Source organism: Capra hircus, chromosome 6 (assembly GCF_001704415.2).
Source record: "Capra hircus breed San Clemente chromosome 6, ASM170441v1, whole genome shotgun sequence".
Classification (NCBI taxonomy): Eukaryota; Metazoa; Chordata; class Mammalia; order Artiodactyla; family Bovidae; genus Capra; species Capra hircus.
The window spans coordinates 63,915,993-63,941,485 of NC_030813.1; the positions used below are offsets into that span (position 1 = coordinate 63,915,993).

The 25,493-nt window shown below is 38.9% G+C and overlaps 1 protein-coding gene across 2 annotated transcripts in view; it reads right to left on the minus strand.

Annotated features, from left to right (window-relative positions):
- The window catches only part of GNPDA2 (glucosamine-6-phosphate deaminase 2), a 28,050-nt gene extending 27,364 nt beyond the window's left edge, over positions 1-686 (minus strand). Inside the window, exon 1 of one of the 2 annotated variants that reach the window (XM_005681567.3) lies at positions 538-686. The gene's annotated coding sequence lies outside the window, so the exon portion shown is untranslated. The remainder of the gene's footprint in view (positions 1-537) is intronic. The other variant, XM_018049417.1, reaches the window with a different exon arrangement.

A 25,493-nucleotide genomic window follows, 5' to 3' on the forward strand; every position in this document is an offset into this window, starting at 1 on the left:
GCACAACTTGGGTTACACAGCTATTTTATTAGTATCTATACTAGAATCTGGAATCTAAGCTTCCAGAATCCCTTCTATGCGACTTTCCCCTACCACACACTACACCTGACCTCAAAGAACCTCTGAAGCCCGGCCTGGAAGAAGGCCCTCTGGGAACAGGGGGTCCAGTCCCGACGAGGGGCCAGAAAAGCAGCGAAGGCTGTGGTCCCCGCCCCGGAAGGCGAAGGCTGCAAACCCAACCTCACCTGCCCGGCTGCTGGGCCCATCACTCCGCAAACCATAATGAATGCAAATAAGGATGACTATCGCGCAATTGTAACAAGTGTCAGGGGAGGCCCTCTCCCGGAGGCTCAGTTCCGAAGAGGATAACCATAAGTTAGAGGAGAGAAGGCTAGGGAACACTACGGCCCTCGCCTCTAGGCTTCCGGGAACCCCATCCGCCCGGCGTCCCCGTCTCCGCATACAGCCCACCGGTGGAGGCAACGACCAGGCAGGTCTCCGCCCGACTCCCTTCTTGGTCCTTCCCCGTGGGCTCACCTGTTGACCCACTGGCTCTTGCGACGCTGGAACAGCTAGAACAACCAACACCCACCAAGCCGGAGCAACCCCAGCCGGCGCGTGTAGCGCGGAGCCTCAGGACCCGGATGTAAACCCAGGCGCACAGGAGACCGCGGCGCGTCCCGCGAATCCTGCGCATGCGCGCGCCTCAGGCTTGCTAGGGATGTGCCTAATAGAGAGGTCCTCTTGAGTTGCGCCAGACAGGAAGCCTTTGCTTACTTGAGTTTCCAGTTCCTGCAGCATCGCTTAGACGGTGCTCGTTTTTTTCACCTTTCAAGGGTTGACTGGCAGTAAGTTCTTTGGGTTTATGAGATTTAGCACATAGGACTGCAGTGCTCATGCATAAGCATTTATAGTAAATAGCAGTATGGATTCATGTCTCTCTTACCCCAGGCTATTGAGTGTGTACTCTACAAGCACAGTAACATCTAAGCGCTTGTTATCAGTAAGCTCATCAAAGTTAAATTGGATATGCTGCAGAAAGGCAAGCCTTGGAGCGGCTCAGTACGCCTAAACTTCAAAAGGAGACTGATGAAGTACAAACTTGTGCTAAGTTTCTAATAAAGGGGTAGAGGAAGCAGAATCTGATTTGAGCTCATTATCGTAGATCTTTGTTCATGAGGGGAATGGAAGGAAGCGGGGCTGGGAAAGTTATTGTTAAGAAAGCAACACTCAAAAGAAAGGTCTTGTGGCTTCCTTAGGACCCATTAGAAACAGTGCTTAGAGTTATGTTAGGAACTAAAATCTGATTACCATTATCAGCATGGGGTGACAGGCAGACTCAAGTTTCCTTGGACGCTGCAAAGTTAAGACAAATGTTCCCAGATTCCTTTATCTGAACTTCTGCACCTGAGCTGTGAATCCAACTTACACCTCTGGGTCAAATGAATCCCTCTGGCTCACATTTTTAAAGCAAGAGTGTTGGTGGTGGTTTAGTCTCTAAGTCCTGTCCAGCTGTCTGTGATTCCATGGACTGTTGCCTGCCAGGCTCCTCTGTCCAAGGAATTTTTCCAGACAAGAATGCTGGAGCAGGATGTGATTTACTGCTTCAGGGGATCTTCTCTCAGGGATTGAACCTGGGTCTCCTCCATTGCAGGTGGATTGTTTCCCTACTGAGCCACCAGGGCAAAGAGCAGATTGTTCTGTTCTCAGATAAGCACTATAGTCGAGTTAGCTTACAAAAGCTGTAGTTAACACCTCCCCAGTATTATAATTTATCATCTAATAAAAATCAATTTTGTATCCAGTGTAGTAAGAAAAAAAAAGACCTGCAAATAATAAAAAGAGCCTTGCAGAAAATATTATTGGAGCATAAACGAGTAATTGTGAAATTTATTCTTTCTCAGTAGTTTTACTTCTTCATGCTTTTCCATCACTAGAAAAAAGTTCTGTCTCTGCTATTAGTGCTTGACAATCATTACTTCTGCTTTGATTGCACAATCATGTCCTGTCTTCCTTTTCAAGTATGTGTTTCTCACCTCTTGCAAGGCATATGCGATTTTATTGTATAAGATTAAAACAATGTTACTGCCATTAAAAGCAAAATATGTAAAACTAAACAGAGAAATTGTTTTGGCAAAGACAGGAACATTTGTCCATTCAATAAATATTTACTGATTATGTGTTTTTGTGCCAGACACCAGCATGAGAAGACAGACATACAGTCCTTGCTTTTTGTGAACTAAGAGCTTGTGGGGATACAGACATCACCCAGCAAATCCTAATAAGGGGAAGTAGTCTCAGAGTACTGAGTAGCCATGGGACTTTAATGGAGACGTTCCTTTGTGTTTGGGGACGACTTGGTCGTAGAAAGGACCTGTGTCTTGTCCTCCAAATAAAGCCCCAGACAATGACAATAGAAAGGTACCCTGAACCAAGGTTTAGGATGAAAAATTTGGTAGGAAAGTTCTCACAGGTTGTCACCCAGCAAAAGTGACAGACTTAACAGTGGCATAGGAGCAGACTATAAAGGAGACTATGTGGGTGACAGGAAAAAATGCCTGATGACAGCCCTGGTCTACTCCAGGTTACAGAAAGACGCATCATACAGCAGTCATCTCGTGGTCGTGAGTAGCTGACATGGACCTGAAATAGGGATTCAGCATGTACCAATGGAGGGCAATGGACAAAAGCTGTTTTGGCAGACACCAATTGGGATATATACTTTAGACAAAAACACGCAGAAAGAGATGCCTATCCTTCTCAGTTGGTGTCAGAGAAGAGAAAATAGCCCCAGAACAGATGGCTTTATGGACGTAGACACCAGGAGTCTCCCCACCTTAGATGTCATCCTGAGTCAAAGTGGGGAAGATGGATATTCCAAAGTGATAGAATTTATACTTAAAATGTCTAAACAAGGAAACACTGAAACTATTAAATGAACCTGAAAATAACTTTTAAGTTGCCTGGTCTCATGAGAATGGGACTGAGGGAAAGTTTTAGGTAAAAGTTATTTAACACATTGAAACTGTACATTATATAGATATATCACAGAAAAATAAGAACTGGCACATTGGTATTTATGGCCTATGAAATTTTTTATATTCTATTCAGTTTTGTGAAACTCTCTTGCTCTTTCAATGATCCAATGATGTCGACAATTTGATCTTTGGTTCCTCTGCCTTTTCTAAATTCAGCTTGAACATCTGGAAGTTCATGGTTCACATTCTGTTGAAGCCTGGCTTGGAGAATTTTTTTTTTTTTTTGCTCCAAACCTCTTTTATTTTTTAAATTTAATTTAAAAATTTTAACATCAAATTCATTTTTTGGGGGTATAGCTGATTAACAATGTTGTGATAGTTTTAGGTGAACAGAGAACAGATTCAGTCATACATATACATGTATCCATTCTCCCCCAAACCCGCCTCCCATCCAAGCTAGCACATAACATTGAGCAGAGTTACATGTTGTATACAATAGGTTTTTGTTGGCCATCCATTTTAAATATAGAAGTGTGTACCTGACCTTCCCAAAGTCCTTAACTATCCCTTCCCTGCAGGAATCACGAGTTCGTTTTCTGTGTCTATGAGTCTGTTTCTGTTTTGTAATTAGGTTCATCTGTATCATTTCTTTTTCTTTTTAAAGAATTTTTATTTTTACTTTATTTTACTTTACAATACTGTATTGGTTTTGCCATATATTAACATGAATCCACCACGGGTGTACATGAGTTCCCAAACATGAACCCCCCTCCCACCTCCCACCCCATATCATCTCTCTGGATCATCCCCGTGCACCAGCCCCAAGCATCCTGTATCCTGCATCGAACATAGACTGGTGATTCATTTCTTACATGATAGTATACATGTTTCAATGCCATTCTCCCAAATCATCCCACTCTCTCCGTCTCCCTCAGAGTCCAAAAGTCTCCTCTACACATCTGTGTCTCTTTTGCTGTCTCACATACAGGATCATCCTTACCATCTTTCTAAATTCCATATATATGTGTTAGTATACTGTATTGGTGTTTTTCTTTCTGGCTTACTTCACTCTGTACAATAGGCTCCAGTTTCATCCATCTCGTTAGAACTGATTCAAATGTATTCTTTTTAATGGCTGAGTAATACTCCATTGTGTATATGTACCACAGCTTTCTTATCCATTCGTCTGCTGATGGACATCTAGGTTGTATCTATGTCCTGGCTATTATAAACAGTGCTGCGATGAACATTGGGGTACATGTGTCTCTTTCAATTCTGGTTTCCTGGTGTGTATGCCCAGCAGTGGGATTGCTGGGTCATAAGACAGTTCTATTTCCAGTGTTTTTAAGGAATCTCCACACTGTTTTCCATAGTGGTTGTACTAGTTTGCATTCCCACCAACAGTGTAAGAGGGTTCCCTTTTCTCCACACCCTCTCCAGCATTTATTGCTTGCAGACTTTTGGATCGCAGCCATTCTGACTGGTGTGAAGTGGTACCTCATTGTGGTCTTGATTTGCATTTCTCTAATAATGAGTGATGTTGAGCATCTTTTCATGTGTTTGTTTGGCTTGGAGAATTTTGAGCATTACTTTGCTAGCGTGTGAGATGAGTGCAGTTATGCAGTAGTTTGAGAATTTTTTCGCCTTTCTTTGTGATTGGAATGAAAACTGACCTTTTCCAGTCCTGTGGCCACTGCTGAGTTTTCCAGATTTGCTGGCATATTGAGTGCAGCAGTTTCACAGCATCATCTTTTAGGATTTGAAATAGCTCAACTGGAATTCCATCACCTCCACTAGCTTTGTTTGTAGTGATGCTTTCTAAGGCCCATTTGTTTGCATTCCAAGATGTCTGGCTATAGGTGAGCAGTCACACCACTGTGATTGTGAAGATCTTTTTTGCATAGTTCTTCGTGTATTCTTGCCACCTCTTCTTAATATCTTCTATTTCTGTTAGGTCCACATTTCTGTTCTTTATTGAGCCCATCTTTGTGTGAAATGTTCCCTTGGTATCTCTAATTTTCTTGAAGAGATCTCCAGTCTTTCCCATTCCATTGTTTTCCTCTATTTCTTTGCATTGATCACTGAGGAAGGCTTTCTTATCTCTTCTTGCTATTCTTTGGAACTCTGCATTCAAATGGGTATATCTTTCCTGTTCTCCTTTGCCTTTTGCTTCCCTTTTCACAGCAATTTGTAAGGCCTCCTAAGATAATCATTTTGCCTTTTTGTCTTTGTTTTTCTGGAGAATGGTCTTGATCCCTGCCTCCTGTACAATGTCACGAACCTCCATCCATAGTTCTTTAGGCACTGTCTATCAGATCTAATCCCTTGAATCTATTTGTCACTTCCACTGTATAATCATAAGGGATTTGATTTAGGTCATAGCAGAATGTCTTAGAGGTTTTTTCCCTACTTTCTTCAATTTAAGTCTGAATTTGGCAATAAGGATTTTATGATCTGAGCCACTGTCAGCTCTTGGACTTGTTTTTGCTGACTGTATAGAGCTTCTCCATCTTTGGCTACAAAGAATATAGTCAATCTGATTTTGGTATTGACCATCTGGTGATGTTCATGTGTAGAGTCTTCTCTTGTGTTGTTGGAAGAGGGTGTTTGCTATGACCAGTGCGTTCCCTTAGCAAACCTCTATTAGCCTTTGCCCTGCTTCATTCTGTGCTCCAAGGCCAAATTTGCCTGTTACTCCAGGTATTTCTTGACTTCCTACTTTTGCCTTCCAGTCCTATATAATGAAAAGGGTATCTTTTTTGGGTGTTAGTTAAAGAAGGTCTTGTAGGTCTTCACCGAATTGTTCAACTTCAGCTTCTTCAGCGTTACTGGTCGGGGCATAGACTTGGATTACTGTGGTATTGAATGGTTTGCCTTAGAAACGAACAAAGATCATTCCATTGTGTTTGAGATTGCATCCAAGTACTGCATTTCGGACTCTTGTTGACTGTGATGGCTACTCCATTTCTTCTAAGGGATTCTTGCCCACAGTATTAGATATAATGGTCATCTGAGTTAAATTCACCCATTCTAGTCCATTTTAGTTCACTCATTTCTAAAATATCAATGTTCACTTCTGCCATCTCCTGTTTGACCACTTCCAATTTGCCTTGATTCATGGACCTGACATTCCAGGTTCCTATGCAATATTGCTCTTTATAGCATTGGACTTTACTTCCGTCACCAGTCACATCTACAACTGGGTGATGTTGTTGCTTTGACTCTATCTCTTAATTCTTTCTGGAGTTATTTCTCCACTGATCTCCAGTAGCATATTGGGCACCTACCAACCTGGGGAGTTCATCTTTCAGTGTCCTATCTTTTTGCCTTTTCATATCCCCTGTTCATACCCAGGGGTTTTCATGAACCTCCCTGTTCATGGGGTTTTCAAGGCAAGAATACTGAATGGTTTGCCATTCCCTTCTCCAGTGGACCACGTTTGGTCTGAACTCTCCACCATGACCTGTGGTGGCTTTAGCACTAGGTAAAAACTCTGAGTTGGACAAAATAAAATAAGCCTTTTAGAGGCTTCTTCCAAGGTTCATCTACCTTAAACAGAAATTGAAAGCATTTGTCGCTCAGTCATCTGCAACTCTTTGGGATCCCATGGACTGTAGCCCTCCAGTCTCCTCTTACCATGGACTTCTCCAGGCAAGAATACTGGAATGGGTTGCCATGACCTTCTCCAGGGGATCTTCTTGTTTCAGGGATAGAACTCAGGTCTTCTGCATTGCAGGCAGATTCTTTACCTTCTGAGCCACGAGGGAAGTCCTTCCTTGAATAGATTAAATAATAATGGCTGTTCCTTGGGAATGAGATGTAAAAGTAGTTCAGTCCAATTTTTGCTCCGTATAGTAATGGGAATGTAGGATTTTGTTTTTGTTTTTTCCAAAGGCTGTCACTGATCTGACAGCAGGGAATGGGATGAGGGTAAATTAAAATACACAAAACTGACTGTTCTTCCTGATAGTCAACTACCTTTCATAAAAAAAAAAAAAAAAGCCCTTCCCATGTTACTGAAAATCTGTCACTAGTTTCCAAAGTTCTCAGAAAGTTGGTTTTGATGGTTTGTCAGTTTTCTTTTTACTTATATGGAGGAGCAGAGTTTTCGATATATTTATCCTGCTATTTTTGCTGATATCCTCAGTTGATTACTTTTTGAGTGAGCACTGTTAGTTTCTCTTACAAGGAATTTTAAATTTTATGTTGCCAAAATTATTGGCATAGCATTGATTGTAATATTACCTTGTTATCGCTGCATTCCATAGTGATTTCAACTCCCTCATATCTGATACTGTAAATTATACCTTCATTTTTTTTTTCTTTCTAATCACTGTGGTTAGATGTTTATTAGTTTAATTGCTCTTTTCAAAGAACCAAATTTCGGGTTAGTTGGATTTTGCATTGCTTTCTTGTTTCTGTATCACTGATTTCTATTCTAATCTTTATTATTTCCATCTAATCTCTATAATTTCCCTAGGTCTACTCACTCAGGATTGAATCCCCCCCCCCACCTTTTTCCCCCTAGTTCCTTTAGGTGGAAGCTGAGATCACTTTTGCAATCTTTGCTACTTTCTTATATAAACTTGTAGTTCCATGTATTTCCTTTCTTAAAACTGCTTTAGTGGCATCCCACAATTTTTTATATCTTCTTTTTTCATTTTAATTCAGCAGAAACTTCTTTCTAATTTTTTTTGGTTTCTTTTTGGCCTATAGGTTATTTATAAGTATATTCTTATTTGCATATTTTTCAGAAGCTTTCTGTTTTTTAATTTCCATTTTACTTCCTTTTTGATCAAAGAACATCCTTTGTATGACTTGATTCTTTTTAAATATGTTAAGACTTGTTTGTGGCCCAAAATATGGTATATATTTATGTGCACTTGAAAAAAATGGAATTTCTATTTTGGCCTAGATTGTCTATTAGATAAAGTTAGTTGATGGTATTCAAGTCTCATATCTTTACTGATTTTATGTTAATTATTTTATAAATTAATGATATAGTAGTGTTGAGATTAGACAATTATTGTGGCTTTGTGTATTTTTGTTGTCATTTTATCAATATTTGGTTGATGTCTTCTGGTGCTCTATTACGTACATAAACATTTAGGTTTGTTTCCTACTCATGATGAATTAATCATTTTATAATTATGAAAGGATCTTCTTTATCCGTAGTAATATTTGTTGTTCTGCAGTCTTCTTTGATATTGATATCACCATTAAAACATTTTTGATTTGCATTTAAATGGAATAACTTTCTATTATTTTCCTCTTAGTTTATTCATGTTTTTTATGTTTAAAGTTGTTTTTTTTTGAAAGCAGATCTATTGGTGCATGATTGATATACAAAAATTGCATATATTTAATGTGTACAAGTTGATGAATTAGGGCATACACCTATGAAACCACAATCCAGGAAATAAAAATACCTATCACCTCCAAAAGTTTCCATATGTTACCCCTGCCTTTAGTTAGCATGAGATCTATCCTCTTAACAAAAACTTTGAGTGCACAGTACAGTATTGTTAATATAATAGGCACCATGTTACATAGCAAATTTCTGGAACTTAACTTCATATACATTGATAGCAAATCCCCATTTTTCCCTGCCCCTTGCCTCTGGCAACCAGCAGTCTATTATCTGCTTCTATGAGTTTGACTATTTCAGATACATTGGGCTTCCCTGGTGGCTCAGGGGAATCTGCCTGCCAATGCAGGAGTCGTGGGTTCAATCCCTGGGGTCGGGAAGATCCCCTGGAAAAGGAAATGGCAACCCACTCCAGCATTCTTGCCTGGGAAATCTCATGGACAGAGGAGCCTGGTGGGACTACAGCCTCTGGGGTTGCAAAGAGTTGGACAAGATTTAGCAACTAAACAGCAATTTTAGATGCCTCATATATGTAGAATCATGCATTATTTGTCCTTCTATGACTGACTTAATCCAAGTTAGCATAATGTGCTTCTGGTTCATTCATGTTGTTTCATTTGGCAGTATTTCCTTTATTTTAAGGTTCAGTGATATTTTACTGTATGTGTATAGCACATTTTTAAAATCCATTCATCTGTTGATAAACATTTGGATTGTTTCCATATGTTGGATATCGTGAATAGTGGTTCAGTGAACATGGGAGTGTAGGTTTCTCTTGAAGATCTCCTTTCAGTTCTTTTAGATATATACCCCGGTGAGAGATTGCTGGCTCATATAGTAGTTATATTTTAATTTTTTGAGGACTTTTGATACTGTTTTGCATAGTGGTTACACCATTTTATATTCATACAAGCAATGTCCAAGGTTTCCAGTTTCTCCACATTCTTACCAATATTTGTTATCTTTTTGGGGGGAATTGAAGGGGATAATAGCCATCCTAACTGGTGCAACCAAATATCCATTGTGGTTTTGTTATGCATTTCCCTCTTGATTAGTGGAGAAGGAAATGGCAACCCACTCCAGTATTCTTGCCTGGAGAATTCCATGGACAGAGGAGCCTGGTGGGCTGCTTAGAGTCAATGGAGTCACAAAGAGTCTGACACAACTGAGCAACTGAGCATGCATGCTTGATTAGTGATGTTGAGCACCTTTTCATTTTGGTCATTTTTATCTCTTCTTTGGATAAATGTCTATTCAAGTCCTTTACCAGTTATTTAATTACATTATTTGTTACTTTGCCATTGAGTTGTAGGTATTCTTATTATATTTTGGATATTAGTCCCTTAACAGGTATATGGTCTGCAAATATTTTCCCCCATTCTGTAGCTTGCTTTTAATGTCAGTTGCTTATTTTTATTTTTGTTGTTGTTGTTTTGCCTTTGCCTGTGCTTGCTTTTGGTGTTATCTTCAAGACATCATGGCTAAAGCAATGTCAAGAATCTTCTCCTATATGTTTCTTCTAGTAGTTTTACAATTTTAGGTTCTTTGTTCAAGTCTTCAGTCTATTTTGAATTGATTTTTGGGTCCAGTTTCATCATTTTACATGTGGAAATTGGCTTTCTTAGCACCATTTATTGAAAAGACAGTTCTTTCTCCATTGTGTACTCTTGACTCCCTTGTCAAAGATCAGTTGACTACTTGTGCTTGGGTTTATTTCTGGGCTGTCTATTTTGTTCCATTGGCCTGTATGTCTATGCCAGTTCCATACTGTTTTAATTATTATGTTTTCACATTATATTTTGAAATTGAGAAGTATGACACCTCAAACTTTGTTGTTTTTCCTCCAGATTGCTTTTGTTATTTGGGGTCTCTCTGGCTTAATATGAATTTTAGGATTGTTTTTTCTATATATTATTAAAAATACCATTGAGATTTTGATGGGGATCACATTAAATCTGTAAATTGTTTTGGGCAGTATAGATGTTTTAACAAGTTTTCAATCCATTAACATGGGATGTCTTTCCATTTATTTGCATTTTCTTTAATTTCTTTCATCTGTGTTTTGTAGTTTTCAATGTTTATATCTTTCATCTGCTTGGTTAAGTTTATTCTTCAGTATTTTACTCTTTTTGGTACTATTGTGAATGGGATTGTTTTCTTAATTTCCCTATAAGGATAGGTCTTTGTTAGTGTAGTGAAGTGCAACCGATTTTTGTATGTTGATTTGATTTGATTTTATATGTTGATTTTATGTCTTGCAATTGCAATAATTCATTTATACTAACAGTTTGTAGAGTCTTTAGACTGCATATAGGACTAGATTATCAGCAAATAAAGATAATTTACTTTTTTGTTGATATTGTCAGTGCATCTTTATTTCTTTTTCTTGCCTAATTACTCTCACTGGAACTTCTAATATTATGTTTAGAAGTGGCGAGAGTAGACATCCTTGCTTTGTTTATGAATTTAGGAAAAAAGTTGTCAGTTTTTCACCATTTAATATATTAGCTTTGGGTTTTGTTATATATGGTCTTTATTATAATGAGGTAGATTATTTCTGGCTTTCTGATGACTCAGCAGGTAAATTCTTTCTATACCTTTTTTGTTCAGAACTTTTTATCACGAAAAGGTGTTGAATTTTCTTAAATGTATTTTCTATATCTGTGATGATAATCATGTGATTATTATCCTTTATTCTGTCACTGTAGTGTATTATGTTAATTAATTGGCATATGCTGCACCATCTTGAATCTCAAGGATAAATCCACTTGGTCATGACATGATTTTTAATATGCTGTTGAATTCAGTTTACTCGTACTTTGTTGAGGTTTTTCTTGTATGTAGTTCATCAGGAATATTGACTTGGACTTTTTTGTTTTCTCTTATGTTTAGTTGCACTCTAATACGTATTATTTCTTTCTTCTGCTGACTTTGGGCTTGGTTTATTCTTCTTTGTCTAGTTCTTTGAGATGTAAAGTTAGGTTGTTTATTTGAGCTCTTTACTTTTTATAATGAGAGAGTTTATCATTATAAAATTCCTTCTTAAAAGTGATTTTCTTTCAACCTTTAAACTTTGTTATGTTGTATTTTCATTTATATTTGCTTCAATATATTTCATAATTTCCCTTCTTATTTATTGTTTGACCTAATTTTGATCGAGGAGTATTGTTTAATTTTTATGTATTTGTGAATTTCCTTCTGCTATAACTCCTAGTTTCATTCCATGTAGTCAGAAATGATATTTGATGTGATTTTAGTCTTCTTAAATTTGTTGAAATATATTTTGTGACCTAATAAAAATACAGGATATATTCCATCTCAAACACTATAGTTTTCACCTCCAAACATTTGATTGGAGTTTTTTGGTTCTATGTTTTTACTTAACACCTTCATTCTTTCCTTTAACATCTTGACCATATAGAATATAGATAACTTTTTAATGTTCTTGTCTACTAAGCCTCTTATTTGTGTTATTTCTGGCTGTCTTTCAGTTGATTCACTTTTCTCTCTATTATGGTTCATATTTTTCTGCTCATTTGCATTTCTGATAATTTTCAATTTATTTTTATATCATGTATTTTACTTTTTCATGTGCTGGATATTATTATTTTCTAAAAATATTTGGGTTTTGTTCTGGGACATGGCTAAGCTACTGAGAGACAGTATGCCCTCTTGGGTCTTGCTTTTAATAAACTTTTAAAAATATTTTTTATTGGAGTAGATTTACAATTTTGTGTTGTTTTTAGGTATACAGCAAAGCGAATCTGTTACACATATGCATATATCCACCCTTTTTTAGATTTTTTTCCCATATAGGTCATTACAGATTACTGAGTAGAGTTCCTGTGCTATACAGTAGGTTCTTGTTTTTTAGTCCTGATATTTAGACAAAATCATGTCCAACTCTTTGTGACCCCATAGATTGCAGTATGCCAGGCTTCCCTGTCCTTCACTGTCTCCTGGAGTTTGCTAAAACTCAGGTCCATTGCACTTCCCTTGTAGCTCAGTCAGTGAAGAATTTGCGTGCAGTGCAAGAGACCTGGGTTCGATCCCTGGGTTGGGAAGATCCCCTGGAGAAGGAAATGGCAACCCACTCCAGTATCCTTGCCTGGACAATCTCATGGACAGAGGAACCTGGTGGATTGCAGTCCATGGGGTTGCAAAGAGGCGGGCACGACTGAGAGACTAACACACAACGCAACACACAGCTCCACTGAGTCAGTGATGCCATCCAACCATCTCATCTGCTGCCTGCTTCTCCTCCTGCACTCAAAGGTTCTTATTAGTTATCTATTTTATATATAGTATTGTGTTTATGTCAGTTTCAGTCTCCCAATTTGTCCCACCCACCCCAGCCCCTGGTGACCATACATTTGTTTTCTGCATCTGAGACTTTACTGCTGTTTTTAAAAATATTCTTTTCCCATGTGGGCCATTATAGTGCATAAGTTGAGTTCCCTGAGGTTTATGGCAGGTTATTGTTAATTATCTGTTTTATGTATAGTAGTGTGTGTATGTCAGTCCCAGCCTCACAGTCTATCCCTCCCCCACCGATCCCCTAGATAACCTAAGTTTGTTTTCTGCACCTGTGACTCTGTTTCTGTTTTGTAAATAAGTTGATTTTGTACCATTTTTTAGATTCTAAATATAAGTGATATCATATGATATTTGCCTTTCTTTGTCTGACTTACTTTAATCAATAAGACAATCTCTAGATCCATCCATGTTGCTGCAAATAGCATTATCTCAGTCTTTTTATGGCTAAGTAATATTCCACCATGTTTGTGCATATGTGTGTGTGTGTGTGTGTGTATACACATACACCACATTTTCTTTATCTACTCCTCTGTTTCTGTTGATGGACATTTAGATTTCTTCCATGTCTTGGCTATTGTAAATAGTGCTGCAGTGAACAAAGGAGTGCATGTGTCTTTTCAAATTATGGTTTCTCCAAATACATGCCCAGGAGTGGGACTGCTGGATCATACAGTAATTCTATATTTAGTTTTTTTTTTTAAGGTACCTCCATACTGTTCTCCATAATGATTGTACCACTTCAGCTTCCAACCAGTAGTGTAGGAAAATTTCCTTTTCTCCATACCCTCTCCAGCATTGTTTGTAGATTTTTTAATGATGGAAATTCTGAAACATGTGAGGTGATACCTCACTGTGGTTTTAATTTGCGTTTCTCTTATAATTAGTGATGTTGAATATCTTTTCATGTGTTTTTTGGCTATCTGTATTCTTATTTGGAGAAATATCATCTAGATCTTCTGCACATGTTTTGATTTTTTTTTCTTATATTGAGTTGCATTCAGTTCAGTTCAGTCGCTCAGTCGTGTCCGACTCTTTGTGACCCCAGGGACTGCAGTATGCCATGCTTCCCTGTCCATCACCAACTCCTGGAGCTTACTCAAACTCATGTCCATCGAATCAGTGATGCCATCCAAGCATCTCATCCTCTGTCATCCGCTTCTCCTCTTGCCTTCAATCTTTCCCAGCATCAGGGACTTTTCCAATGAGTCCATTTTTCGCATCAGGTGGCCAAAGTATTGGAGTTTCAGCTTCAGTATCAGTCCTTCCAATGAATATTCAGGACTGATATCCTTTAGGATGGACTGGTTGGATCTCCTTGCAGTCCAAGGGACTCTCAATAGTCTTCTCCAACACCGCAATTCAAAAGCATGAATTCTTCAGCACTCAGCTTTCTTTATATTCCAAACCTTACATCCATACATGACTACTGGAAAAATCATAGCTTTGACTAGAAGGACATTTGTTGGCAAGGTAACGTCTCTGCTTTTAAATATGCTATCTGGATTGGTCATTGCTTTTCTTCCAAGGAACAAGCATCTATTAATTTCATGGCTGCAGTCACCATCTGCAGTGATTTTGGAGCCCAAACAAAGTCTCTTACTGTTTCCATTGTTTCCCCATCTGTTTGCCATGAAGTGATGGGACATTCAGATGCCATGTTCTTAGTTTTCTGAATGTTGAGCTTTAAGCCAACTTTTTCACTCACCTCTTTCACTTTCATCAAGAGGCTGTTCAGTTCTTCTTTGCTTTCTGCCATGAGAGTGGTGTCATCTGCATATCTGAAGTTATTGACATTTCTCCCTGCAATCTTAATTCCAGCTTGTGCTTCATTCTGGCATTTCGCATGATGTACCCTGCATACAAGTTAAAGAAGCAGGGTGACGATATGCAGCCTTGACGTACTCCTTTCCTGATTTGCAACTAGTCTGTTGTTCCATGTCCAGTTCTAACTGTTGCTTCTTGACCTGCATACAGATTTCTCAGGAGGCAGGTCAGGTGGTCTGGTATTCCCATCTCTTTAGGAATTTTCCACAGTTTGTTGTGATCCACACAAAGGCTTTGGTGTAGTCAATAAAACAGAAGTAGATATTTTTCTGGAACTCTCTTGCTTTTTGATTGGCCAATGGATGTTGGCAATTTGATTTCTGGTTCCTCTGCCTTTTCTAAGTCCAGCATGAACATCTGAAAGTTCGTGGTTCACATACTGTTGATGCCTGGCTTAGAGAATTTTGAGCATTACTTTGCTAGCCTGTGAGATTAGTGCAACTGTACAGTAGTTGGAGCATTCTTTGGCATTGCCTTTCTTTGGGATTGGAATGAAAACTGACCTTTTCCAATCCTGTGGCTACTGCTGAGGTTTCTAAATTTGCTGGCATATTGAATGCAGCACTTTCACAGCATCATCTTTGAGGATTTGAAATAGCTCAACTGGAATTCCATCACCTCCACTAACTTTGCATTAGCTGTTTGTGTATTTTGGAGATCAGTCCCTTGTTGGTTGCTTCATTTGCAAATACTTTCTCAAATTCTGTGGGTTAGGCATGGGTCTTTTCATTTTATTTATGGTCTCCTTTGCTGTGCAAAAGTTTAACTAGGTCCCATTTGCTTATTTTTGTTTTTATCCTCATTACACTAAGAGGTGGATCAAAAAGATCTTGCTGTGATTTATGTCAGAGTGTTCTGATTATGTTTTCCTCTATGAGATTTATGCTGTCTGGCCTTATGTTTAGGTGTTTAATCCATTATTATTTTTTATAATGTTAGGGAGTATTCTAATTTCATTTTCTTACATAGTCTGAGAAGATAAATGAGGGGTTTAACTTTTTAATGTGGGTGAGGTTTTCAGTCAGTTGGCTATAAAGAAAGACTGGGAAACTTGAAGCTACCTTTGCATAGCAGGCTCTTCGTTTTAAATCAGATTTTAGGTTTATTTATGATTGCTTGGCATTTGATATACTTGGAGGAGGGGTTAAAGTCACCATGCATAAGACTAACTTTAATTGGAGGTTCCCAACTGCCAAACACTGAGCAAGAATAAGAGAATACTCTTAGAATAAAAATTTAAGAGGTTGGGCAATTGGTCAAATGAGAAATACACAATGGTTATCACACTTAAACAGCCTCCTGATACAGAGATATGGTGATTTAATGGTTAAGGGTGAAACAGTGGTCTCTGTGGTAAAAGATTAAAATGCTAGTATGAGTGATCATTGATTTAAATGTTTCATTGAAATCAAATTCTCCAGCATCTGCCTGCTATGGTTTATATCGCATCTTATTTACTTTTGTTATAGAAGGTTTCATTCTGCGCCATGACATTTCTCATTTGTCTGCAGCAATCACAGTCAAGTTGCTGTTTCTTGAAATTAAAACAACTTTTGTTTTGAAAACCACAAAAACTAAGCTGTATAATTTGAGAAACTTATGTAAGTTCTGAGATTTTCAGATTTCTTTAGATAAGAATCATAAAATTGCAGATGTAAGAATATGTAATATGATTTAGGGAATTTTAATTTTAATAACATAGACTAAAGCACTCTTGTCTATAAGTTAATAGGGAAAATGGTCCTGGGATCATAAACTATGAAATTATAGCTTCAGAGGCTTCTCAATGACAACTAACACCAAGATTAAATAAGAGCTTTAGAATTAAACATCACAGCATCATTGTATTGAGGTTGTATCTTTGTAAATAATAGCTATATAACTAAATCAGTGTATTATGAAATTTTTACCAGTAGAAGTTAAGGAGAAAAGTTTAGGTGTAAGATGAATCAGTGATTTAAGATTGTAGACTAAAGAAATTAGTGGCAATTTTTTTTTAAGCTGATAAAACTAGTTGTACTATGTAATGAAATGCTTAATCTTCATGCAGAGATGTTTAAATGGACTGTAAAATTTTATCATAACTAAAGTTCTAAATAATCTCCGTGACGATAGGGACCTTATAAGTCTTGTCCACACAGGTGAACTCAACACCCAGCCTAGCACCTGGCACATAGCAAGTGTATGCTGCTGCTAAGTCGCTTCAGTCGTGTCCGACTCTGTGGGACCCCTTAGACGGCGGCCCACCAGGCTCCGCCGTCCCTGGGATTCTTCAGGCAAGAACACTGGAGTGGGTTGCCATTTCCTTCTCCAATGCGTGAAAGTGAAAAGTGAAAGTGAAGTCGCTCAGTCATAGAGTTCCTTTTATTTCGATTTAAAGTTGGAGCTGCTATTCCTCGCTTAGACACAAGAGGGCATGATTGAACCTGATATAGAAGAGGATGTGCTGATACTCTTGAGAAGTGGGTTTTGTTTTTTCCAGTTGTTCTCTATGGCATAGCAGGTCACTCTGGTTTTCATGGTGACTCAGATGGTAAAGAATTTGCCTACAATGCAGGAAACCTGGGTTCAATCCCTGGGTCAGGAAGATACTCTCGAGAAGGGAATGGCAACCCACTCCAGTATTCTTACCTGAGAATTCCGTGGAGAGAGGAGTCAGGTGGGGCTTCAGTCCATGGGGTCACAAAGAATCAGACATGACTGAGTGACTCACACACACACACACTCACACACACACACTCACACACACACACACACACACACACACACACACAGAGGTGGATCTTCTATAGCATAGCAAGCTTTCACGATGGCTCAGCTGGTAATAATCCACCTGCAATGCAGGAGACACAGAAGACGTGGGCTCAATCCCTGGGATACCCTGGAGGAGGGAATGGCAACTGGATCCAATATTCTTGACTGAAAAATCCCATGGACAGAGAAGCCCGATCGGTTGCAGTCCAAGGGGTTGCAAAGAGTCCAGCACAATTGAATGACTAAGTATGAGCATGAGTGACATAGAGAAAAGACTATTAAAAAGCTGAACTTTACTGAAATTTAAATTTACCACAATATAAGGCTTAATAGCCACTTTCATTTATAATGTTTGAGATATACCAGAGAACTGAAAAAGCAAAAAGCAAAATAGAATGATGTAAAATTTTAGGATTTTTAAAATATAGCAACATTTCCTCACAAACTTGGCCTATGTTTCAGATCACTGCCATAGAAATCAGGCTTTTATTTGGATAGCATATTCCTTGCATTTCATTTTTGCCCACTTTAGTAAGTAGTGAACAGAAGCAGATTAGTGTAAGAAGATTAACCTTAATAAAGAAAATGTATTCTTCAGCCATATAAAGTTATTGCAAAATTCAGACTTAAATTGAAGAAAGTATGGAAAACCATTAGACAATTCAGGTATGACCTAAATCAAATCCCTTATGATTTATACAGTGGAAGTGACGAATAGATTAAAGGGATTAGATCTGATAGAGTGCCTGAAGAACTATGGACAGAGGTTATTGTCATTGTACAGGAGGCAGTGATCAAGACTATCCCCAGGACAAAGAAATGCAAAAGGCAAAATGATTGTCTGAGGAGGCCTTACAAATAGCTGAGAAAAGAAGAGAAGTAAAAGGCAAAGGAGAAAAGGAAAGATATACCCATTTGAATACAGAGTGCCGAAGAATAGCAAGGAGAGATAAGAAAGCCTTTCCAGTGATCAGTGCAAAGACATAGAGGAAAACAATAGAATGGGAAAGACTAGAGATTGCTTTAACAAAATTAGAGATACAAAAGGGAAACTTTCATGCAAAGATGGGCACAATAAAGGACAGAAATGGTATGGACCTAACAGAAGCAGAAGATATTAAGAAGTGACAAGAATACACAGAAGAACTATACAAAAAAGATCTTATGACCCAGATAACCATGATGGTCTGATCACTCACCTAGAGCCTGACATCCTGGAATGAGAAGTCAAGTGGGCCTTAGGAAGCATCACTACGAACAAAGCTAGTGGAGGTGATGGCATTCCAGTTGAGCTAGTTCAAATCCTAAAAGATGATGGTGTGAAAGTGCTGCACTCAATATGCCAGCAAATTTGGAAAACTCAGCAGTGGCCACAGGACTGGAAAAGGTCAGTTTTCATTCCAATCCCAAACAAAGGCAATGCAAAGAATGCTCAAACTACCACACAGTTGCACTTATCTCACATGCTAGTAAAGTAATGCTCAAAATTCTCCAAGCCAGGCTTCACCAATACGTGAACCATGAACTTCCATATGTTCAAGCTGAATCTAGAAAAGGCAGAGGAACCAGAGATCAAATTGCCAACATCCGATGGATCATCAAAAAGCAAGAGAGTTCCAGAAAAACATCTATTTCTGCTTTTTTGACTACGCCAAAGCCTTTGTGTGGATCACAACAAACTGTGGAAAATTCTGAAAGGGATGGGAATACCAGACTACCTGACCTGCCTCCTGAGAAATCTGTATGCAGGTCAAGAAGCAACAGTTAGAACTGAACATGGAACAACAGACTAGTTGCAAATCAGGAAAGGAGTACATCAAGGCTGCATATCGTCACCCTGCTTCTTTAACTTATATGCAGGGTGCACCATGTGAAATGCCAAAATGAAACACAGGCTGGAATTAAGATTGCAGGGAGAAATATCAATAACTTCAGATATGCAGATGACACCACTCTCATGGCAGAAAGCAAAGAAGAACTGAACAGCCTCTTGATGAAAGAGGAGAGTGAAAAAGTTGGCTTAAAGCTCAACATTCAGAAAACTAAGAACATGGCATCTGGTCCCATCACTTCATGGCAAACAGATGGGGAAACAATGGAAACAGTAAGAGGCTTTGTTTGGGCTCCAAAATCACTGCAGATGGTGACTGCAGCCATGAAATTAATAGATGCTTGTTCCTTGGAAGAAAAGCAATGACCAATCCAGATAGCATATTAAAAAGCAGAGACGTTACTTTGCCAACAAATGTCCTTCTAGTCAAAGCTATGGTTTTTCCAGTAGTCATGTATGGATGTGAGAGTTGGAATATAAAGAAAGCTGAGTGCTGAAGAATTCATGCTTTTGAACCGTGGTGTTGGAGAAGACTATTGAGAGTTCCCTGGACTGCAAGGAGATCCAACCAGTCCATCCTAAAGGATATCAGTTCTGAATATTCATTGGAAGGACTGATGTTCAAGCTGAAACTCCAATACTTTGGCCACCTGATGTGAAGAACAGACTCATTGGAAAAGACCTTGATGCTGGGAAAGATTGAAGGTGGGAGGAAAAGGGGCTGACAGAGGATGGCATCACTGACTTGATGTAAATGAGTTTCAGTAAGCTCCAGGAGTTGGTGTTGGACAGGGAAACCTGGTGTGCTGCAGTCCATGGGGTTGCAAAGAGTTGGACATGACTGAGCAACTGAACTGAACTGAATGACAAATAAGGTGTGGAATTTGAATAGTAGTCCCCAATATTTTATATGTTGGAAAGATGGGGGGCATTTTATTGACCAGCCTAGACTTAATAGGTAACTGTGCTGGTTCTATGAAGATCAAGGCGTAGACACTTCCTGAAAGTTGTATATTATAATTGTATAGGGAAGTTGCTCAGTCATGTCCGACTCTTCGTGACCCCATGGACTGCAGCCCACCAGGCTCCTCCATCCATGGGACTCTCTAGGCAAGAATACTGGAGTGGGGTGCCATCACCTTCTCTGATGAATGAGTCTACCTATTTGTAAAAATGTGACTGATGAAAACAGTGCAATCACTAGGTTATCACACTGTGCAAATTCAGTTGTCAAGAGGGAGTAACTCAAAAGACATCACACAATCTATAAACCAGCTAGAAGGAGCCATCCAGACTTTGCCCTGCTGAACCCTTTCTGGGCGATGATTAGACAAGTCCTCATAGATGATATACTGTGTGCAGAAGCGCTGATCAAAATTAGATTTGGCATGGTACACAACTGTGTTGATGGTTTGAGTCATGTCACTGTCTGGCTTGGGCTTTCTAATGAGGATCTGGCCCCCACCAGCAGTGACAAGCTTAATAAGGTTTTCCTTTGGATGGTGTTTGAAGATTCCCCCAAATTAGAATGGCTATGACTGTATAGCCATTATCAATAATAATTCATCCGTCTTACAGAGGAGGGCTTGCATGCCCTAATTAAAAAATAAAGAGTCTAACAGATAACCTAACCCCCCAGAATCACTTGTCTATAACTAATTCCCTATATATTTATCTTCCTTGGCAGAGGTCACTGTTCCACATTTGTGGCTGAAATTGATAGACATTCTTCAGCTTCTTATTTGATCTCCGGGAAGCATTTGGTGGCATTTGCCTGTCTTCTGTCTTAAAATATTACTGTTTCCTGTGTTCTTGATTACTTTCATGAATTTTCCTTTTCAGCCTGTCCAATGGGTTTCTCTTTCAGAGCTTCCCTTTTTGGCCCTCTTCTCTAATCTCACTCTACCTAGACACTTTTTCTCTATGACTTCAAGTTATATTGTCCCCAAAGCATATAATTCTAGCTTAGCTCTCAAACTTGAGCTCTGGACTTTCCAATGAGAATTCAAGTGTGTTCAAAGAGATCTAGTCATTCCCTACCCTGAACCTATTCTTCTTTCACTGCTTTGTCCATGAATGACAATACCACCTGTACAGTGATCCAAACGTGAAAGTGAAAGTGAAGTCGCTCAGTCGCTCAGTCATGTCTGACTCTTTGTGACCCCATGGACTGTAGCCTACCCAGGCTCCTCCATTCATGGAATTTTCCAGGCAAGAGTACTGGAGTGGGTTGCCGTTTCGTCTCCAGGGGATCTTCCCAACCCAGGGATCAAACCTGGGTCTCCTGCATTGCAGGCAGATGCTTTACCATCTGAGCCACCAGGGAAGACACAGTGATCCAAGCCAGGTGTCTAAGCAGTCATTTTGTGTTCTTCCTTTTCAGCTTCCATATCTAATCAGACACTCTAAGAGATACTATTGGTTGTCTGTCCAGCAGCCAATTCCAACCCTCTCTTCACTATTGTTATAACCTACCTCCCACTATAGAGGCTGAAAGGGCCAGATTTTCTTCTCTCAACTTTCCTTGAACTCAAGGCATGGGCATTTTCCCCTGTCTGATTAATGGGATTATTTGTTAAAAAGGAAAGACATCACTTTGCCGACAAAGCTCTATATAGTCAAGGCTATAGTCTTTCCAGTAATCACGTATGATTGTGAGAGCTGGAGTATAAAAAAGGCAGAGTGCTGAAGAATTGATGCTTTTGAATTGTGGTGCTGGAGAAGACTCTTGAGAGTCCCTTGGATTGCAAGGAGATCAAACCAGTCAATCTTAAAGGAACTCAACACTGAAAACTCATTGGGAGGACTGATGCTGAAGCTGAAGCTCTAATACTTCGGCCACCTGTTGTGAAGAGCTGACTCACTGGAAGAGTCCCTGATACTGGGGAAGATTGAAGGCAGAAGGAGAAGAGGGTGACAGAGAATGAGATGGTTGAATGGTATCACTGATGCAATGGACCCAAGGAAAGGAAAGTCGCTCAGTCATGTGGGCAAACTCTGGAAGATGATTAGAGGCAGGGAAGCCTGGCGTACTGCAGTCTATAGGATCACGAAGAGTCCCATGTGACTGGGTGGGTGACTGAACAACAACAACAAAGGAAAGATCTTCCTCTCTTATTAAAAAGCAAAGCAATGCCTGTACAATGGATTTCTCCCCTTCTTTCCTGTTATGGGCATTGCTGTTTGAGAATCTGATGCACAAGTCTGCAGCTTGAGGCCATGAAAAATAGAAATACTACATGGAGAAGTCAACACAGAGTTCTGACAGGCATGTGGCAACTGTGCCTAACTTTGTTCCTCTTATATAAGAAAGTGACCGCCAATTACTCTCCTACTTACAGTTGAAATTTTCTGACTTGATGTTATAAAGATCCACCTTTGAAGGTCAATTGATTTTAGCTTCTAAACACCTCTTAAATCTTCCTCCATCTTTGAGTCCCCTTGTTTAACACCTCTATTGGGTCTTTTCATTTCTTGCATGGATTGCTGCCACAGCAGCCTGGCTGGTTTCTCTTCTTTTCTTCTTCTTTCTTTTTCTCCAGTCCAGCTTTCCCTTAGATATCAGAAGGATTTTAATTTCAAACTTTAGATCATATCACACCTTTTCCCTTTTACAAAATGTCCAGTGGTTCCTCTTAACTAGTAGTTCAGGGGTCAAACAGTTTCTAAGCATCAGCTAGTATTTCAGCTGCTAGATCAGCTCATCACATTTCCATAAATGTGTTTGGTGAAGAAATAATGAGTTTGAATGGATCTAGACAATTAACTACTCATGGGACATCAGGTAGCATGAGCTTCCCCTTGCTCTTCCCTCTTCTCAGAGGGGGTGATGTGAAGTGGATCCTGGTGGACATTGCACACATAATGGGTTTAGGTCACAGCTGAGCTTAGGAAACCACTTTTATTAGAGAATTGCAAACTGCAAGGCAATCTAACTATTGTTTGCTTCCAAGGGAGACATTACCTTAAGTATCTTGATCAGGAAACAAATCTGTCCTTCAACCTAGAGAGAAACACTCTCTAGCCTCCAGGGATGATTGTTGTATAAACATACTTGAAAAGATAGAAATGCAGTGGAGAATTGCTCCTGACAAATAGGAACTAGGTTTGAGAATTAAACAGATCTGGAATTACGTTTATATGTAAATTTATATTAAATTAAATGGTTTCCAGATTTATTTCTCTAGTCCCAGAGTCTTCCCTAAACTCTAGTCTGATTAATTCAACTTGCTACTTAATTTCTAATTGACTTGAATGTCTGATAAGAATATCAAATGTATGATATCCAAGTCTAAGCTCCCGGTATTTACCACCAAACTGCCTCCTCCCAAAGATTGATGGCAATTTGTCTTTTTGGTTGCTCCAGCTTCAAATCTTGCTCTCATTTTTGACTCCACTCTTTCTCTTACACCCTGTATTCAATCTGTCTGCAATCCTGTTGACTCTGCTTTCAAATATGTTGAGAATCTGACAACTTATCACTTTTATACTGTTATCACACTCGTATGAAGATATGTTCTAACCAGTCTCCCTACTTCCTTTTTTCAGATTGTTCTCAGTATAGCAGCCGAAGGGATCCTGTTAAAAACATGTCCTTCTAGGATCAAAATTCTTCTCTGGAGCAAATGCCGAAGGCCTGACTGAACTACAAGGTCCTATATTATCTGCCCCCTCCAACAGTATATCCAGATCTCATCTTCTGTTGCTCTTCCTCTTTTCTCACTCAACTTCAGGCACATCAGCTCCCAGCTCAGGACCTTTATACTCGCCATTGATTCTCCTTTAAGTGCCTTCCGCTTAGATATCTGCTTGTCCAACTCCCTCACTACCTCTAAACAATGACTCAAAGGTCGCCTTCTCTCATGTATTCTCTGCCTACTTGACAAATACACTTGGTTGGCTAACAAGCATGTCAAATGTACTACATTGAACACGAGGGCCTCCCTGAACGTCTTACTTCAGTCTTCACTCCTATTTCACTTATACATTTCATTTATCACTACCTACCAAACTATGTGTGTGTGTATATATAAATACATTTAATTTTTATTTTGTATATTTTCTGTTGCTGTCTCTAGAATTTTATTTTTTTGAAGGCAGGTATTTTTATCTGTTGTCTTCACTACTGTAGTCTCAGTAGCTGAAACATGCCTCTCACATGGTAGGTGCTCAAATAATTATTTGTTCAATGAATGAGCTTTGGCTTTATCCCTTATTTTCCTCAGGCTTTGGAAAAGTTAACCTAAGCTTTATCTTTCTTATCAGTAAAAAGGGAAAAACAATAGCACTCCCTTGTAGAGTTATTGTGAAGGTTATATAAAACCCTTAGCATGCATAGTGCCTGGCACCCAGTAGGCACTCTGATTCCCTAGGGATGGAGGTACTTCGCCATCCTCATTCCAGTTTGTATTAGCCATGAAACTTCAGAGCATTCTGTCTTACATTCTACATTGTTGTTGAAGTTTTTGCCTAATTCTTGTTTGTCTGCCTACCTTGGCATTTGACTTATAGTAGGAACTAAGAGAATAAAGAGCTTCCCAGGTGGTACAGTGGTAAAGAATCCACCTGCTAATGCAGGAGGCACAGGTTCAATCCCTGGGTTGGGAAGATGCCTGGGAGTAGGAAATGGCACCTCACTGCAGTATTCTTGCCTAGAGAAAGTTCCATGGACAGAGGAGCCTCGTGGGCTGCAGAACTTGTGTCTCCTGCGTCTCTTGCATTCCATTCACAAAGAATAGAACCCTACTGAGCACATTCATGCACACACAGGTGAAAAAAGTAATTTGGTAGGTTACAATTTGCTGAACCTCAGAACTAACATAGAGTGGGGAGCAGGCTGGTAAAACCATAAAGAAAAAACTGAGGTTTAGTGAGATTCACAGCATTGCCAGATCTTATCTGCTAATGATTTTTTTGTTGTTTAGATAAAAATGAGTCTCACATTTTTTGAATGGTACGGAAATGAAAGCGTTTTTGAAATAGAAGAAATCCATGTACACATGAACAATATGTGAGTTCTTCAATTCCCAGTTGTTGTGGACCTTCGCAAGCATTTAAACACATTTTTTCCATTTTGATGAAATTGTGCTAGAAGTGTGATATCACCTTTACTCTTCTCATTCTCTTGTGCTTCATGTATATACATATTATTGGTAGATCAAGCAAACAATGCCTAATTTTGTTAAGCTGTTTGTTTTTAAAGAAGAGATCAATTCACAATACAATGTTTGTCTTCTCAAAAATAAAATAGCTCATTATTATGTACTATTTGAGGATTTAAAAATACATTTTGCTTCTAAATTAGTGTCTGAATGACATTAATTAAAATAGCTTTAGAGTCATGGCTTAATATTCAGTAAGTCTTTGGTAATGTCTTAGTAATTATTTTGACAAAGCAATTTATAGAAAACATCACTATCTC